We start from the raw sequence: 18,396 nt of genomic DNA on the forward strand, positions 1-18,396 counted from the left end.
TATATAATTTATATATATATATATATATATATATATATATATATGTATGTATGTATTATACACTAATAATAATAACTAATAATAATAATAATAATAATAATAATAATGATAATAATATAAATAATAATAATAATAATAATAAAACAAAGATTCACAGAGATCACGACAGACACAGTCAGACACCAAACTAAAGAAAATGCCAAACTGGAAAACCCCAGGTCCCGATGAAGTCCATGGATACTGGCTCAAAAACTCAAGGCCCTACACCCACGAATAGCAGAACAACTCCAGCATTGTATCTCAAATCACCAAGCACCCAAATGGATGACCACAGGAAGAACATCCTTAGTACAAAAAGACAAGAGTAAGGGAAATATAGGCCAGGTAACTACAGGCCTATCACCTGCCTACCAATAATGTGGAAGTTACTAACAGGTATCATCAGTGAAAGCTATACAAACTACCTAGAGGAGACAAACACCATCCCCTACCAACAGAAAGGCTGCAGAAGGAAGTGTAGGGGCACAAAAGACCAGCTCCTGATAGACAAAATGGTAATGAAGAACAGTAGGAGAAGGAAAACCAACCTAAGCATGGCATGGATAGACTATAAGAAAGCCTTCGACATGATACCACACACATGGCTAATAGAATGCCTGAAAATATATTGGGGCAGAGGAAAATACCATCAGCTTCCTCAAAAATACAATGCGCAACTGGAATACAATACTTACAAGCTCTGGAATAAGACTAGCAGAGGTTAATATCAGGAGAGGGATCTTCCAGGGCGACTCACTGTCCCCACTACTCTTCGTAGTAGCCATGATTCCCATGACAAAAGTACTACAGAAGATGGATGCCGGGTACCAACTCAAGAAAAGAGGCACAAAATCAACCATCTGATGTTCATGGACGACATCAAGCTGTATGGTAAGAGCATCAAGGAAATAGATACCCTAATCCAGACTGCAAGGATTGTATCTGGGGACAATCAGAATGGAGTTTGGAATAGAAAAATGCGCCTTAGTCAAAATACAAAAAGGCAAAGTAACGAGAACTGAGGGATAAAGCTACCAGATGGGAGCAACATCAAACACATAGATGAGACAGGATACAAATACCTGGGAATAATGGAAGGAGGAGATATAAAACACCAAGAGATGAAGGACACGATCAGGAAAGAATATATGCAGAGACTCAAGGCGATACTCAAGTCAAAACTCAATGGAGGAAATATGATAAAAAGCCATAAACACATGGGCAGTAGCCAGTAATCAGATACAGCGCAGGAATAGTGGAATGGACGAAGGCAGAACTCCGCAGCATAGATCAGAAAACCAGGAAAAAACAAAGACAATACACAAAGCACTACACCCAAGAGCAAATACTGGACAGACTATACATAACACGAAAGGAAGGAGGGAGAGGACTACTAAGTATAGAGGACTGCGTCAACATTGAAAACAGAGCACTGGGGCAATATCTGAAAACCAGTGAAGACGAGTGGCTAAAGAGTGCATGGGAAGAAGGACTAATAAAAGTAGACGAAGACCAGAAATATACAGAGACAGGAGAAAGACAGAGAGAACAGAGGACTGGCACAACAAACCAATGCACGGACAATACATGAGACAGACTAAAGAACTAGCCAGCGATGACAATTGGCAATGGCTACAGAGGGGAGAGCTAAAGAAGGAAACTGAAGGAATGATAACAGCGGCACAAGATCAGGCCCTAAGAACCAGATATGTTCAAAGTACGATAGACGGAAATAACATCTCTCCCATATGTAGGAAGTGCAATACGAAAAATGAAACCATAAACCACATAGCAAGTGAATGCCCGGCACTTGCACAGAACCAGTACAAAAAGAGGCATGATTCAGTGGCAAAAGCCCTCCACTGGAGCCTGTGCAAGAAACATCAGCTACCTCCTTGCAGTAATAAGTGGTACGAGCACCAACCTAAGGGTGATAGAAAACGATCACGCAAAGATCCTCTGGGACTATGGTATCAGAACGGATAGGGTGATACGTGCAAATAGACCAGACGTGACGTTGATTGACAAAAATCAAGAAGAAAGTATCACTCATTGATGTCGCAATACCATGGGACACCCAGAGTTGAAGAGAGAGAAGGGAAAAAATGGATAAGTATCAAGATCTGAAAATAGATAAGAAGGATATGGGATATGCCAGTGGAAATCGTACCCATAATCATAGGAGCACTAGGCACGATCCCAAGATCCCTGAAAAGGAATCTAGAAAAACTAGAGGCTGAAGTAGCTCCAGGTCTCATGCAGAAGTGTGTGATCCCTAGAAACGGCACCCACCCTAGTAAGAAAAGTGATGACTCCTAAGGAGGCAGGATGCAAACCGGAACCCCACACTATAAATACCACCCAGTCGAATTAGAGGACTGTGATAGAGCAAAAAAAAAAAAAAAAAAAAAAATAATAAAATAATAATAATAATAATAATAATAATAATAAGGGAGAGAAAACAAGTGAGGTCAATGAAATACTGGCACATAATACAGACCACCAGTATCACAGAAACAAATAACTTGACATATGCAGGAGCAAGATTAGTAGCAGAACTGATGGGAATTCGAACACCAACACCACCAGCACAACCAACCCAACAGAAACCAAAACAGCAACCTCCTTGGAAAAGGCGCCTGGAAAAGCAAATCATGGTGATGAGATCTGACTTGAGTAAACTGAAAGAGATGGCAGAAAAAAGGCTAAGAAGCAAGAAAACAAGGGAGGAACTCAACGAGAAATACAAAGTACAAGAGAGGGGATTAAACAACACAATAGAAGATGTAAAACAGAGGCTTAAGGCCAAAGCACATAAGATCCAACGGTACATGAACAGGAATAAGGGATACCAACAGAACAAACTATTCGGAACCAACCAGAAAGACTATACAGCCAAGTAAGAGGCGAAGACAACCACCCAGAAATTCCTGAAGCCGAACCAAGTAAGAGACTCTGGGAAAAACATATGGAGCAATCCGGCATCACACAACAACAAAAAACAGCAACATGGCTCTAGGAAGTCAAGGAAGAAGAAACAGGGAGAATAAAAAACAAAGATTCACAGAGATCACGACAGACACGTCAGACACCAACAATAAAGAAAATGCCAAACTGGAAAGCCCCAGGTCCCGATGAAGTCCATGGATACTGGCTCAAAAACTTCAAGGCCCTACACCCACGAATAGCAGAACAAATCACCAAGCACCCAAATGGATGACCACAGGAAGAACATCCTTAGTACAAAAAGACAAGAGTAAGGGAAATATAGCCAGTAACTACAGCCTATCACCTGCCTACCAATAATGTGGAAGTTACTAACAGGTATCATCAGTGAAAGGCTATACAACTACCTAAAGGAGACACAAACCCCATCCCCCACCAACAGAAAGGCTGCAGAAGGAAGTGTAGGGGCACAAAAGACCAGCTCCTGATAGACAAAATAATATAAAGAACAGTAGGAGAAGGAAAACCAACCTAAGCATGGCATGGATAGACTATAAGAAAGCCATGATACCACACACATGGCTAATAGAATGCCTGAAAATATATGGGGCAGAGGAAAATACCATCAGCTTCCTCAAAAATACAATGCGCAACTGGAATACAATACTTACAAGCTCTGGAATAAGACTAGCAGAGTTTAATATCAGGAGAGGGATCTTCCAGGGCGACTCACTGTCCCCACTACTCTTTGTAGTAGCCATGATTCCCATGACAAAAGTACTGCAGAAGATGGATGCCGGGTACCAACTCAAGAAAAGAGGCACAGAATCAACCATCTGATGTTCATGGACGACATCAAGCTGTATGGTAAGAGCATCAAGGAAATAGATACCCTAATCCAGACTGTAAGGATTGTATCTGGGGACATCAGGATGGAGTTTGGAATAGAAAAATGCGCCTTAGTCAACATACAAAAGGGCAAAGTAACGAGAAACTGAAGGGATAAAGCTACCAGATGGAGCAACATCAAAACACATAGATGAGACGGATACAAATACCTGGGAATAATGGAAGGAGGAGAGTATAAAACACCAAGAGATGAAGGACACGATCAGGAAAGAATATATGCAGAGACTCAAGGCGATACTCAAGTCAAAACTCAACGCCGGAAATATGATAAAAGCCATAAACACATGGGCAGTGCCAGTAATCAAATACAGCGCAGGAATAGTGGAATGGACGAAGGCAGAACTGAAGGAATGATAACAGCGGCACAAGATCAGGCCCTAAGAACCAGATATGTTCAAAGTATGATAGACGGAAATAACATCTCTCCCATATGTAGGAAGTGCAATACGAAAAGTGAAACCATAAACCACATAGCAAGTGAATGCCCGGCACTTGCACAGAACCAGTACAAAAAGAGGCATGATTCAGTAGCAAAAGCCCTCCACTGGAGCCTGCTGTGCAAGAAAAACATCAGCTACCTTGCAGTAATAAGTTGTACGAGCACGAACCTGAAGGAGTGATAGAAAACGATCAGGCAAAGATCCTCTGGGACTATGGTATCAGAACGGATAGGGTGATACGTGCAAACAGACCAGACGTGACGTTGATTGACAAGGTCAAGAAGAAAGTATCACTCATTGATGTCGCAATACCATGGGACACCAGAGTTGAAGAGAAAGAGAGGGAAAAATTGGATAAGTATCAAGATCTGAAAATAGAAATAAGAAGGATATGGGATATGCCAGTGGAATCGTACCCATAATCATAGGAGCACTAGGCACGATCCCAAGATCCCTGAAAAGGAATCTAGAAAAACTAGAGGCTGAAGTAGCTCCAGGACTCATGCAGAAGAAGAGTGATCCTAGAAACGGCACACATAGTAAGAACGAGTGATGGACTCCTAAGGAGGCAGGATGCAACCCGGAAAACCCCACACTACTTAAACTACCACCAGTCGAATTGGAGGACTGTGATAGAGCAAAAAAAAAAAAAAAAAAAAAAAAAATAATAATAATAATAATAATAATATAACAAAATATAAAGCCAAGAGGAGAGTGAAAAGGCATTTTCAAGCAAAACGGTATAAAGTATAATGCTTGAGAATGCTTTAGAGTAAAGGCAAAGGAACACGCAATATGTTTTGTCATTTTGCTCCCGTTTATGTTTTATATCGGGTTTTTCGTTACGTAAGTTATTATATATATATATATATATATATATATATATATATATATATATATATATATATATATATATATTATATAGATTATTAGTTATTATTGTATATATATACATACATATATATATATATGTATGTATATATATACTAATAATAATAATAATAATAATAATAATAATAATATAAACAAAATATAATAATAATAATAATAATAATAATAATATATATATATAATATATATATATATATATATATATATATATATATATATATATATATATATATATATATACAAGTATATTATATTCTCCCTATATTCTCCCTGTGTGTACTATGCTTCAAGCAATAGCCATTTAGAAACACACGCTCGTGCATAATACATGCATTCTTTCATTTGTCACTATATACACGCAAGCATTCTTGTATCTTCATAAATGCAGGTACTTTTATCGTTAGTTTAATGAAGTGTTTGCGTAACCGAAGTAATCTGTCCCCCGCCCTCTCGTCTTTTCCATACGTACTCCAAGTTATGAAAAGCCTTTACAAATTCATTTTACTATGTAAACCGTTTTTATGTACGTACGAGCAGGCACAACTTCATAGAAACGAATCTATTCGTTTATTCAAGGAGCAGAACGCAAATAAACAAACAAACGGCAAGACAGATGCACTGCTGGCTGCGGGCTCAGCCAAAACAAAGCTAGACCGATGTTGCCTAATTCATCATGATGCGATTCGCCTACCTACATTTGTCTCACTCGTGCCTGTTATTTTTCTTAATAAAAACGCCATTGCATTGTTGATTTAGCCGCACCGGAGAATTGTTGCGCGTTTTGTACAAACATTTCTTCGATCGGGGGTTACGGAAGTAGGCTACGAAGTTTTAGGTCTACTTTTTCTCTCTCCCTCAGCCAGTTGTGGTGCGAAGTAAGAAGGCCATTATGTTTAAGGTCTACTTTCCTCTCTCTCTCAGCCAGTTGTGGTGCGGAGTAAGAAGGCCATTATGTTTTAGGTCTACTTTCCTCTTTCTCTCAGCCAGTTGTGGTGTGGAATAAGAAGGCCATTATGTTTTAGGTCTACTTTCCTCTCTCTCTCAGCCAGTTGTGGTGCGGAGTAAGGCGGCCATTATTTTTTAGGTCAACTTTCCTCTCTCTCTCTCAGCCAGTTGTGGTGCGGAGTATGATGGCCATTATGTTTTAGGTCTACTTTTCTCTTTCTCTCAGCCAGTTGTGGTGCGGAGTAAGAAGGCCATTATGTTTTAGGTCTACTTTCCTTTCTCTCTCAGCCAGTTGTGATGCGGAGTAAGAATGGGGGGGGGGGGGGGGGACCCATTATGTTTTAGGTCTACTTTCCTTTCTCTCTCAGCCAGTTGTTGTGCAGAGTAAGAAGGCCCAATTATGTTTTTAGGTCTACCCCTTTCCTCTCTCTCTCCAGCAGTTGTGGTGCGGAGTAAGAAGGCCATTATGTTTTAGGTCTACTTTCCTCTCTCTCTCAGCCAGTTGTTGTGCAGAGTAAGAAGACCATTATGTTTTTTTTTTTTTTTTTTTTTTTTAGGGTCTACATTCCTCTCTCCCTCAGCCAGTTGTGGTGCGGAGTAAGAAGGCCATTATGTTGTAGATCTACTTTCCTCTCTCTCTCAGCCAGTTGTGGTGCGGAGTAAGTAGGCCATTATGTTTTAGGTCTACTTTCCTCTCTCTCTCAGCCAGTTGTGGTGTGGAGTAAGAAGGCCATTATGTTTTAGGTCTACTTTTATTTCTCTCTCAGCCAGTTGTGGTGCAAAGTAAGAAGACCATTATGTTTTAGGTCTACATTCCTCTCTCCCTCAGCCAGTTGTGGTGCGGAGTAAGTAGCCCATTATGTTTTTGGTCTAACTTCCTCTCTCCTTTAGCCAGTTGTGGTGCGGAGTAAGAAGGCCATTATGTTTTAGGTCTACTTTCCTCTCTCAGCCGCTTGTGGTGCGGAGTAAGAAGGCCATTATGTTTTAGGTCTACTTTTCATTCTCCCTTAGCCAGTTGTGGTGTGGAGTAAGAAGGCCATTATGTTTTAGGTCTACTTTCCTCTCTCTGTCAGCCAGTTTTAGTGTAGAGTAAGAAGGCCATTATGTTTTAGGTCTATTTTCCTCTCTCTCTCAGCCAGTTGTGGTGCGGAGTAAGTAGGCCATTATGTTTTAGATCTACTTTTCTCTCTCCCTCAGCCAGTTGTTGTGCGGTGTAAGAAGGCCATTATGTTTTAGGTCTACTTTCATCTCTATCTCAGCCAGTTGCGTTGTGGAGTAAGAAGGCCATTATGTTTTTGGTCTACTTTCCTCTTTCTCTCAGCCAGTTGTGGTGCGGAGTAAGAAGGCCATATGTTTTAGGTCTACTTTCCTCTCTCTCTCTCTCTCAGCCACTTTTGGTGCGGAGTAATAAGGCCATTATGTTTTAGGTCTTCTTTCCTCTCTCAGTCAGTTGTGTGGCTGAGTAAGAAGGCCATTATGTTTTAGGTCTACTTTCCTCTTTCTCTCAGCCAGTTATGGTGAGGAGTAAGAAGGCCATTATGTTTTAGGTCTACTTTTCTCTTTCTCTCAGCCAGTTGTGGTGCGGAGTAAGAAGGCCACAATGTTTTAGGTCTACTTTCCTCTCTCTCTCAGCCAGTTATGGTGCGGAGTAAGAAGGCCATTATGTTTTAGGTCTACTTTCCTCTCTCTCTCAGCCAGTTGTTGTGCTGAGTAAGAAGGCCATTATGTTTTAGGTCTACTTTCCTCTCTCTCTCAGCCAGTTGTGGTGCGGAGTAAGAAGGTCATTATGTTTTAGGTCTTCTTTTCTTCGCAGGGGTGGCGTTTGCCTGTTTTTAGGTTACTCAGTCCTCTATCCTGGCAGGCAGGTTGCCAGTGGTGGAGGTAAGAAGGCCATTATGTTTTTGGTCTACTTCCTCTCTCCAGCAGTTTTGTGTTCGGAGTAAGTTTTAGGACATAGGATTGTAGGTCTACTTTCCTCTCTCTCTTAGCCAGTTGTGGTGCAGAATAAGTAGGCCACTATGTTTTAGGTCTACTTTCCTCTTTCTCTCTCTCAGCCACTTTTGGTGCGGAGTAATAAGGCCATTATGTTTTAGGTCTTCTTTCCTCTCTCAGTCAGTTGTGGTGCGGAGTAAGAAGGCCATTATGTTTTAGGTCTACTTTTCTCTTTCTCTCAGCCAGTTGTGGTGCGGAGTAAGAAGGCCACAATGTTTTAGGTCTACTTTCCTCTCTCTCTCTCAGCCAGTTGTGGTGCGGAGTAAGAAGGCCATTATGTTTTAGGTCTACTTTCCTCTCTCTCTCAGTCAGTTGTTGTGCCGAGTAAGAAGGCCATTATGTTTTAGGTCTACTTTCCTCTCTCTCTCAGCCAGTTGTGGTGCGGAGTAAGAAGGCCATTATGTTTTAGGTCTACTTTCCTCACTCTCTCAGCCAGTTGTTGTGCGGAGTAAGAAGGCCATTATGTTTTAGGTCTACTTTCCTCTCTCTCTCAGCCAGTTGTGGTGTGGAGTAAGAAGGCCATTATGTTTTAGGTCTACTTTCCTCTCTCTCTCAGCCAGTTGTTGTGCGGAGTAAGAAGACCATTATGTTTTAGGTCTACATTCCTCTCTCCCTCAGCCAGTTGTGGTGCGGAGTAAGAAGGCCATTATGTTGTAGATCTACTTTCCTCTCTCTCTCAGCCAGTTGTGGTGCGGAGTAAGTAGGCCATTATCTTTTAGGTCTACTTTCCTTTCTCTCTCAGCCAGTTGTGGTGCAAAGTAAGAAGACCATTATGTTTTAGGTCTACATTCCTCTCTCCCTCAGCCAGTTGTAGTGCGGAGTAAGTAGCCCATTATGTTTTTGGTCTAACTTCCTCTCTCCTTTAGCCAGTTGTGGTGCGGAGTGGAAGTATGAGGCATATGTTTTAGGTCTACTCTTCCTCTTCAGCCGCTTGTGGTGCGGAGTAAGAAGGCCATTATGTTTTAGGTCTACTTTCCTCTCTCAGCCGCTTGTGGTGCGGAGTAAGAAGGCCATTATGTTTTAGGTCTACTTTTCATTCTCCCTTAGCCAGTTGTGGTGTGGAGTAAGAAGGCCATTATGTTTTAGGTCTACTTTCCTCTCTCTGTCAGCCAGTTTTAGTGTGGAGTAAGAAGGCCATTATGTTTTAGGTCTCTCTCTCTCATCCAGTTGTGGTGCGGAGTAAGTAGGCCATTATGTTTTAGATCTACTTTTCTCTCTCCCTCAGCCAGTTGTTGTGCGGTGTAAGAAGGCCATTATGTTTTAGGTCTACATTCCTCTCTCTCTCAGCCAGTTGTGGTGCAGAGTAAGAAGGCCATTATGTTTTAGGTCTACACTCCTCTCACTCTCAGCCAGTTGTGGTGCGGAGTAAGAAAGCCATTATGTTTTAGGTCTACTTTTCTCTCTCCCTCAGCCAGTTGTGGTGCGGAGTAAGAAGGCCATTATGATTTAGGTCTACTTTCCCCTCTCGCTCAGCCAGTTGTGGTGCGGAGTAAGAAGGCCATTATGATTTAGGTCTACTTTCCCCTCTCCCTCAGCCAGTTGTGGTGCGGAGTAAGAAAGCCATTATGTTTTAGGTCTACTTTTCTCTCTCCCTCATCCAGTTGTGGTGTGGAGTAAGAAGGTCATTTTGTTTTAGGTGTACTTTCCTCTCTCTCTCAGCCAGTTGTGGTGTGGAGTAAGAAGGCCATTATGTTTTAGGTCTACTTTCCTCTCTCTCTCAGCCAGTTGTGGTGTGGAGTAATAAGAGCACAATGTTTCTGGTCTACTTCTCTCTCTCCCTCAGCCAGTTATGGTGTGGAGTAAGAAGGCCACGATGTTTTAGGGTTACTTTCTTCTCTCTTTCAGCCAGTTGTGGTGCGGAGTAAGAATTCCATTATGTTTTAGGTCTACTTTCCTCCCTCTCTCAGCCAGTTGTGGTGTGGAGTAAGAAGGCCATTAATTTTTAGGTCTACCTTCCTCTCTCAGCTAGTTGTGGTGTGGAATAAGAAGGCCATTATGTTTTAGGTCTGCTTTCATCTCTCTCTCAGCCAGTTTTGGTGCGGAGTAAGAAGGCCATTATGTTTTAGGTCTACTTTCAGCTCTCTCTCTCAGCCAGTTGTGGTGTGGAGTAAGAAGGCCAGTATGATTTAGGTATACTTTCCTTTCTCTCTCTCAGCCAGTTGTGGTACGGAGTAAGATGGCCACAACGTTTTAGGTCTACCTTTCTCTTTCCCTCAGCCAGTTGTGGAGCGGAGTAAGAAGGCCATTATGTTTTAGGTCTACTATCCTGAGTGGAGTAAGAAGGCCATCATGTTTTAGGTCTACTTTCCTCTCTCGCTCAACCAGTTGTGGGGCGGAGTAAGAAGGCCACAATGTTTTATTCCTACTTTTATCTCTCCCTCAGCCAGTTGTGGTGCGGAGTAAGAAGGCCATTATGTTTTAGGTCTACTTTCCTCTCTTTCTCAGCCAGTTGTGGTGTGGAGTAAGAAGGCCATTATGTTTTAGGTCTGCTTTCCTCTCTCTCTCAGCTAGTTGTGGTGTGGAGTAAAAGGCCATTATGTTCTAGGTCTACTTTCCTCTCTCTCTCTCCTAGTTGTGGTGTGGAGAAGAAAGCCATTATGTTTTAGGTCTATTTTCTTCTCTCTATCAGCCAGTAGTGGTGTGGAGTAAGTAGGCCATTATGTTTTAGGTCTACTTTCTCTTTGAGCCAGTTGTAGTGCGGAGTAAGTAGGCCATTATGTTTTAGGTCTATTTTCCTCTCTCTCTCTCAGCCTGTTGTAGTGCGGAGTAAGAAGGCCACGATGTTTTAGGTCTACTTTTCTCTCTCTCTCGGCCAATTGTGGTGCGGAGTAAGAAGGCCATTATGTTTTTGGTCTACTTTGCTCTCTCTCAGCCAGTTATGGTGTGGAGTAAGAAGGCCATTATGTTTTAGGTCTACTCTCCTCTCTCTCAGCCAGTTCTGGTGCAGAGTAAGAAGGCCATGATGTTTTAGGTCTACTTTCCTCTCTCACTCAGCCATTTGGGTGCTAGTTTAAGTGGTCCCTTATTATTAGTCCACTTTCTTCTCTCTCCTCAGCCATTGTGGTGCGGAAGTAGGCCATTATGTTTTAGTCTACTTTCCTCTCTCGCTCGTCCTGGCCATTCTGGTGCGGAGTAAGAAGGCCATTGTGTTTTAGGTCTACTTTCTTCTCTCCTGCAGGCAGTTGTGGTGCAGAGTAAGAAGGCCAGTATGTTTTAGGTCTACTTTACTCTCTTCCTCAACCAGTTGTGTGCAGAGTAAGATGGCCACAATGTTTTAGGTCTCCTTTCTTTTCTGTCTTAGCCAGAGTTGGTGCAGAGTAAGAAGGCCATTATGTTTTAGGTCTACTTTCCTTTCTCTCTCAGCCAGTTGTGGTGCGGAGTAAGAAGGCCACAATGTTTTAGGTCTACTTTCCTCTCTCTCTCAGCCATTTGTGGTGCGGATAAGAAGGCCGTTATGTTTTAGGTTTACTTTTCTCTCTTCTTCAGCCAGTTGTGGTGTGGAGTAAGAAGGCCATTATGTTTTAGGTCTACTTTGCTCTCTCCCTTCGCCATTTGTGGTGCAAAGTAAGTAGGCCACGGTGTTTTAGGTCTGCTCTCCTCTCTCCCTCAGCCAGTTGTTGTGCGGAGTAAGTAGGCTATGATGTTTTAGGTCTGCTTTCCTCTCTCCCCCAGCCAGTTGTTATGCTGAGTGAGTAGGCCATGATGTTTTAGGTCTACTTTTTCTCTCTCCCTCTGGCAGTTGTGGTGTGGAGTAAATAGGCCATGATGTTTTAGGTCTACTTTTTCTCTCTCCCTCTGGCAGTTGTGGTGTGGAGTAAATAGGCCATGATGTTTTAGGTCTACTTTCCTCTCTCCCTCTGGCAGTTGTGGTGCGGAGTAAATAGGCCATGATGTTTTAGGTCTACTTTCCTTTCTCCCTCTGCCAGTTGTGGTGCGGAGTAAGTAGGCTACAATGTTTTAGGTGTACTTTCCTCTCTCCCTCAGCCAGTTGTGGTACAGAGTAAGTAGTCCATTATGTTTTAGGTCTACATTCCCCTCTGCCTTGGCCATTTGTGGTGCAGAGTGAATAGGCCACAATATTTTAGGTCTACTTTCCTCACTCCCTCAGCCAATTGTGGTGCGGAGTAATTAAGCTACAATGTTTTAGGTCTGCTTTCCTCTCTCCCCCAGCCAGTTGTGGTGCGGAGTAAGTAGGCCATAATGTTTTTAGGTCTACTTTCTTCTCTCCCTCAGCCAATTGGTTGGTGGGAGTAAAAGTAGGCCCTAATTTTGTAGGTTCCACTTTCTGCTCCCTCAGCCAATTGTGGTGCGAAGTAAGTAGGCGACAATGTTTTAGGTCTACTTTGCTTTCTCCCTCAGCCAGTTGTGGTGTGGAGTAGGTAAGCTACAATGTTTTAGGTCTATTTTCCTCTCACTCCAGTCAGTTGTGGTGGGGAGTAAGCAGGCTACAATGTTTTAGGTCTACTTTCCTCTCACCCTCAGCCAGTTATGGTGTGGAGTAAGTAGGCTACAATGTTTTAGGTCTGCTTTCCTCTCTCCCAAGCCAGTTGGGGTGCGGAGTAAGTAGGCCATTATGTTTTAGGTCTATTTTCCTCTCTCCCTCAGCCAGTTGTGGTGCGGAATAAGTAGGCTACAATGTTTTAGGTCTACTTTACTCTCTCCCTCAGCCAGTTGTGGTGCGGAGTAAGTAGGCTACAATATTTTAGGTCTACTTTCCTCTCTCCCCCAGCCAGTTGTGGTGCGGAGTAAGTAGGCCATAATGTTTTAGGTCTACTTTCCTCTCTCCCTCAGCCAATTGTGGTGTGAAGTAAGTAGGCTACAATGTTTTAGGTCTACTTTGCTTTCTCCCTCAGCCAGTTGTGGTGTGGAGTAAGTAGGCTACAATGTTTTAGGTCTATTTACCTCTCTCTCCAGTCAGTTGTGGTGGGGAGTAAGCAGGCTACAATGTTTTAGGTCTACTTTCCTTTCTCCCCTCAGCCCAGTTTTGTTTGGTGTGGTAGTCAAAGGTAGGCTACAATTGTTTTTAAGGATTCTGACTTTATTTCCCTCTCCCCCAGCCCAGTTGTGGTGTCGGAGTTAAGTAATGGCCCATTATGTTTTTTAAGGTCTCACTTTCCTCTCTCCCTCCAGCCCAGGTTGGTGGGTGCGGAGTAAGTAGCGGCTAACAAATGTTTTAGGTCTACTCAACTCTCTCCCTCAGCAAGTTGTGGTGCGGAGTAAGTAGGCCATTATGTTTTAGGTCTACTTTCCTCTCTCCCTCAGCCAGTTGTGGTGCGGAGTAAGTAGGCTACAATGTTTTAGGTCTACTTTGGTCTCACCCTCAGCCAGTTTTGGTGTGGAGTAAAAAGGTTATTATGTTTTAGGTCTACTTTCCTCTCTCCCTCAGCCGGTTGGGGTGCAGAGTAAGTAGGCCACGATTTTTTAGGTCTACTTTCCTCTCTCCCTCAGCCAGTTGTGGTATGGAGTAAGAAGGCCAAGATATTTTAGGTTTACTTTCTTCTCTCTCTCAGCCAGTTGTGGTGCGGAGTAAGAAGGCCACGATATTTTAAGTCTACTTTCCTCTCTCCCTCAGCCAGTTGTGAAGCGGAGAAAGAAGGCCATGATTTTTTAGGTCTACTTTCCTCTCTCAGCCAGTTGTGGTGCGGAGTAAGTAGGCCATTATGTTTTAGGTTTACTTTCCTCTCTCCCCCAGCCAGTTATGGTGCGGAGTAAGAAGGCCATTTTGTTTAAGGTCTACTTTCCTCTCTCCCCCAGCCAGTTGTGGTGCGGAGTAAGAAGGCCATTATGTTTTAGGTCCACTTTCCTCTCTACCTCAGCCAGTTGTGGTGTGGAGTAAGTAGGCCATTATGTTTTAGGTCTACTTTCCTCTCTCCCTCAGCCAGATGTGGTGCAGAGTAAGAAGGCCATTATGTTTTAGGTATATTTTCCTCTTTCCCTAAGCCAGTTGTTGTGCGGAGTAAGAAAGCCATTTTGTTTGAGATCTCACTCTCTCCCCCCCAGCCAGTTGTGGTGCGGAGTAAGTAGGCCATTATGTTTAGGTCTACTTTCCTCTCTCCCTCAGCCAGTTGTGGTGCGGAGTAAGAAGGCCATTATGTTTTATGTCTACTTTCCTCTCTCCCTCAGCCAGTTGTGGTGCGGAGTAAGAAGGCCATTATGTTTTAGGTCTACTTTCCTCTCTCCCTCAGCCAGTTGTGATTCGGAGTAAGAAGGCAACGATGTTTTAGGTCTACTTTCCTCTCTCCCCCAGCCAGTTGTGGTGTGGAGTAAGAAGGCCATGATGCTTTAGGTCTACTTTCTTCTCTCCTTCAGCCAGTTGTGGTGCAGAGTAAGAAGGCCATGATGTTTTAGGTCTACTTTCCTCTCTCCCTTGGCCATTTGTGGTGCGAAGTAAGTAGGCCACAATGTTTTAGGTCTGCTTTCCTCTCTCCCTCAGCCAGTTGTTGTGCGGAGTAAGTTGGCCATGATGTTTTAGGTCTGCTTTCCTCTCTCCCCCAGCCAGTTGTTATGCGGAGTAAGAAGGCCATGGATGTTTTAGGTCGGTACTCACTCTCCTCCCTGTGGCAGTTGTGGTGCGGAGTAAGCAGGCCATTATGTTTTAGGCCTACTTTTCCTCCTCTCCTCCTCAGCCAGTTGTGATTCAGAGTAAGAAGTGACGATGCTTTAAGTTCTACTTTCTTCTCTCCCCTAGCCAGTTGTGGTGTAGAGTATGAAGTCCATGATGTTTTAGGTCTACTCTCTTCTCTCCTTCAGCCAATTTGTGGTGCCGAGTAAGAAGGCCACGATGTTTTAGGTATACTTTCCTCTCTCCCTTGCCATTTGTGGTGCGAAGTAAGTAGGCCACGATGTTTTAGTCTGCTTTCCTCTCTCCCCCCCGCCACCTGGCGTTTGTTGTGCAGAGTAAGAAGGCCATGATGTTTAGGTCTGCTCTCCTCTCTCCCCCAGCCAATAGTTGTTATGCTGAGTAAGTAGGTCCATGATGTTTTCGGTGTGCTTTCCTCTCGCCCCCGAGCCAATAGTTATGGCCAGGGGAGGACGGAGTAAGTAGCATGATAGGTTGCCTACTCCTGGCTCCTATCTCCCCCAGCCAATAGTTATGCGGAGAATAAGTAGGCCATGATGTTTTAGGTCTGCCTTTCTCTCCTCTCATCCCCCAGCCAATAGTTCCATGCGGAGTAAGTAGGCCCATTGATGTTTTAGGTGTGCTCTCCTCTCTCCCCCAGCCAATAGTTATGCGGAGTAAGTAGGCCATGATGTTTTAGGTCTGCTTTCCTCTCTCCCCGGTCCCCCAGGCCAGTTGTTATGCGGAGTAAGTAGGCCATGATGTTTTAGGTCTGCTTTCCTCTCTCCCCCTAGCCAGCCAGTTGTTATGTGGAGTAAGTTGCCATGATGTTTTTAGGTCTGCTTTCCTCTCTCCCCCAGCCAGTTGTGGTGCGGAGTAAGAAGGCCATGATGTTTTAGATCTACTTTTTCTCTCTCCCTCTGGCAGTTGTGGTGCGGAGTAAGTAGGCCATGATGTTTTAGGTCTACTTTCCTCTCTCCCTCTGGCAGTTGTGGTGCGGAGTAAGTAGGCCATGATGTTTTAGGTCTACTTTCCTCTCTCCCTCTGGCAGTTGTGGTGCAGAGTAAATAGGCCATGATGTTTTAGGTCTACTTTCCTGTGTCCCTCTGGCTGTTGTGGTGCAGAGTAAATAGGCCATGATGTTTTAGGTCTACTTTCCTGTGGTCCCTCTGGCTTGTTGTGGTGGCAGAGTAAATAGGCCATGGACGTTTAGGTCTACTTTCCTCTCTCCTCTGGCAGTTGTGGTGCGGAGTTAAGTAAGGCATGGTGGTTTTAGGTCTACTTTCCTCTCTCCCTCTGGCAGTTGTGGTGCGGAGTAAGTAGGCCATGATGTTTTAGGTCTACTTTCCTCTCTCCCTCTGGCAGTTGTGGTGCGGAGTAAGTAGGCCATGGTGTTTTAGGTCTACTTTCCTCTCTCCCTCAGCCAGTTGTGCAGAGTCCGAGGTGGGGGGGGGGGGCCGGGGGGGGGGGGGGGAGCCGTTAGAACCCCACAGCAAACATTCGGCAGCCATTAACCGATCTTAGTTTTCCTGTTTATATCGTCTTATATTTAAGAGTTATTCAGCACGCATATAAAGAACGCTTCCAAGGGGGTCTGGGGGAACGTTTCTTAAAATTTAAAAAAAGAACAAAAAAGGCCTGATATTTTTAGCCATTAAACGCAAGGTAGGCCCCATGAAACTCTAAGGTACGGAGGAAACCACAAACATTCGGTGTATTCGCTCGCTGATGATGATGTATGCTGATTGTAGTCATGGACTCATCTTGTACTTTTGTATTGCGTCCTGGCGGGCGTTCCGCGGAACTACCTCTGACAGTCTCCCGTTCAATAGTTGTTCAGTTGGAGGCAATATCAGTTAATAGTTCATAATTGGATATTGATTTTGGGGGCTTCGGTTTGTTTATTTCGTCCAGATCAGGAATCGGTTTCATTTTATTGGGCGAGTCTGTGCGCGCATGTGAGCTCTAATGAACAGGGAGATATATATATAAAGAGAGACAGGTCATCATATGTAGTATATACACTAATATACAAAGTAATGCACGTATGTAATTTTGTATTTGCCTCATATTTTCTGATTAATTTACTGAATAATTTACTTTTAAGTAGAATGTCATATATTTTTCCGGCTTTAATGATTCTATATCTTAAAATAATTCAGTATACGCATTTTTTTGACGTGAGAGTTTTATATGTATCCAGTATGCAAATTATTCTAACGTGTGAGATGTATATGTATCCAGCATACACATTCTTTTAAATTGAGATTTGTATACATATATATCCAGCATACACACTTATTTTTACGTGAAAGATGTACTTAAATGTATCCAGCATATACATTCTTTTGACGTGAAAGATGTACCTCAATGTATCCAACATAGGCACTCATTTGATGTGAGACGTGTATCTATATGTAACTAGCATATACGCACATTGTCGTGACGTGAGAAATGTACCTATATGTATCCAGCATACACATTTTTTTTACGTAAGAAATGTAGTACCTATATGTATCCAGCATACACATTGACGTGAGAAATGTACCTATATGTATTCAACATACACATTCTTTTGGTGTGATGGATATTCCAGTAAGCATCCAGCCTATACATTCCTTTTATGTGAGAGATAATATGTATCCAGCATCACATTCCTTCGTCGTGGGAGATATACTTATGTAATAATCATGCCCTCTTTTGACGTGAAAGATGTATACACATTCTCTTGGCGTGAGAGGTGTCACGACATTTATCCAGTATACACGACGGTATTCTTGAATACAAATGTAAAAAGAAAGAAAATAAACATACGTTGGGCGCGAAATTAACACAATATTCTTCGGCCACTGAATACAGAACTTGGCAGAACTTGGCGAAGCCTTGAGTGGCGTCTCTTTATTCCTTAACTGCAACAGTTACGGCAAAAGCTCCGGAATTTAAGAATCGCGCGGACAATAATGATTCCCCCAAGAGCCTCGGTAATTAAAGCCGTTATGATAATATTCCCGAACTTGGGAATTAAAGTTCAACACTTGGCGCTTTTAACCGCTCGAGTCGTGATTGTAATTCGCCCGTTCACAAAGGAATTGCATTTGGGCTCGCCATGTTTTTAGCAGGCTTCCGCTTATATGACACTTCTCCTCCTCCTCCTCCTCGGGATAAATAAGTCGATTTCTTCGCCTCTTTGTGGCTAAGGATACAACAGCTTGATGATTGTTGGGTCTGGGGAAACTCGCGCTTGCTTCCAATCTACATATCCCCCCCCCCCCCCCCCCCCAGCCCTTTGATAAGATACGAGAGAGAGAGAGAGAGAGAGACGAGAGAGAGAGAGAGGCTTGAATTCCTGAGACCGAAAATTATCTCTGTATTTTTTTTCCGTGGCTAAAGTTAATGGCTGACTCGGTGTCGTCACCCGTATCAGTTATTTCTTCACGGCAATTAACGTATGGCAGCTTGCACTACCTACACCTGGAACTTAGATTCCCGGAGAGAGAGATAGAGAGAGAGAAAATGTTCGTTGTTTTCACACTTTGTGCATTCGCTCTCATCTCGCGCTGCTTCTCTCAGCTCATCCCGAAAGGAGATTAATTCTCCCGTGGAAATCCTTGGGTTGGCTGGCGTGTAACTGTCCCTCTGTAAAGACAGAGAAGAAAAGCTTAAAATGTGTGAGTA

At 43.3% G+C, this 18,396-nt stretch overlaps 1 protein-coding gene across 1 annotated transcript in view; it reads left to right on the forward strand.

Moving 5' to 3' along the window:
- LOC135218540 (calcium-activated chloride channel regulator 1-like) overlaps window positions 1-18,396 on the forward strand; it is a 915,765-nt gene that overhangs the window by 835,318 nt on the left and 62,051 nt on the right. The gene's annotated exons all lie outside the window — the stretch shown is intronic.

The sequence above is a fragment of the Macrobrachium nipponense genome, chromosome 9 (assembly GCF_015104395.2).
Source record: "Macrobrachium nipponense isolate FS-2020 chromosome 9, ASM1510439v2, whole genome shotgun sequence".
In the NCBI taxonomy this organism is placed as follows: domain Eukaryota; kingdom Metazoa; phylum Arthropoda; class Malacostraca; order Decapoda; family Palaemonidae; genus Macrobrachium; species Macrobrachium nipponense.